The sequence below is a fragment of the Penaeus monodon genome, chromosome 27 (assembly GCF_015228065.2).
Source record: "Penaeus monodon isolate SGIC_2016 chromosome 27, NSTDA_Pmon_1, whole genome shotgun sequence".
Classification (NCBI taxonomy): domain Eukaryota; kingdom Metazoa; phylum Arthropoda; class Malacostraca; order Decapoda; family Penaeidae; genus Penaeus; species Penaeus monodon.
In genome coordinates, this window is record NC_051412.1 from 11,581,122 (window position 1) to 11,582,102 (window position 981).

The 981-nt window shown below is 44.4% G+C and overlaps 1 protein-coding gene across 4 annotated transcripts in view; it reads right to left on the minus strand.

Moving 5' to 3' along the window:
* The window catches only part of LOC119590576 (beta-1,3-galactosyltransferase 4-like), a 26,067-nt gene that overhangs the window by 13,418 nt on the left and 11,668 nt on the right, over positions 1–981 (minus strand). For 2 of the 4 annotated variants that reach the window (XM_037939246.1, XM_037939248.1), the window contains exon 2: positions 33–101. The exons of the other annotated variants lie outside the window; for them this stretch is intronic. The gene's annotated coding sequence lies outside the window, so the exon portion shown is untranslated. The remainder of the gene's footprint in view (positions 1–32; positions 102–981) is intronic. 4 annotated transcript variants of the gene reach the window in all.

Sequence of the window (981 nt, forward strand, 5' to 3'; positions counted from 1 at the left end):
AAGATTTTCGAGAAAACTCAGCGGGAACTCACCCCGGGCTGTCCTCCAGGGAAACGCGCCTTGCGGAAATGGCCAGAGACAACTGGAAATAAAACTCGCGTCTGGAAGAAGAGAAAGCGTGTTAGCTCTCGGCCTCTCCTCCCGGCAGCCTTGGACACCAGGTCGTGCCTTTTATGTTATTTCGTATGAACGAGATGGTTTGTTATCAGTTCGGTAATTCATTTACTTTCATGGTATGTGGATTATGTAGGTTCCCACTTAGCCCTGTTGACGTCATGCAAGGATACAGTGGGGGCGTGTGTGAGATCATTACAATGACAATGATTGTGTGATAATGGCGGGCGTGGCGCTGCTGGTGTCATGCAGATATTGTGTCACAGGCAGGGGCTGTGGACACTTGCCTAATTATCATGTTGACAGTGAATTCAATAGACTGAACATTAAATAACGTATGTACACCCTCACGCATACATTACACAGACATCTCTACATGTATATGTTTGTGTTTATAGGGTATATACATATTGAGTTTCTTGTACCTTCTCAAAAGCATTCAGATTCTTTTTTTTCCGTCATTATTTATCATCTTTTATCATGAAGGATTGTAAACATCTTTTTTCACACTGATTTCGACTATCCATTTTACGTAAATGCTTATCTGCTTATCGTATGACTGTATACAACAAGTGTTATAGTAAAATGCCCACGTTAGTTTATTTGCTTAGTTTTGAGTTTTCTTTATAAATAACGAGAAGAAAAAGAAGCAACCGAATGCCAAAGGCTTGATTTGGCGTTGTCTCCTCTTGCGTCCACTCGGCTTACCACGCATCGCGCCAGATGCTCCGGCCGGCCGGCAAGCCACGGAAAGTAGAAGAGAATCTGCAGTGAATTCCTCCCGTGACGAGGGCAGTGAAGTGAGGAATCTTCGGGCTTCCGTACTTGGCTGCTCGAGCACGACGGGTTTCTCGCTTTCGATATCGC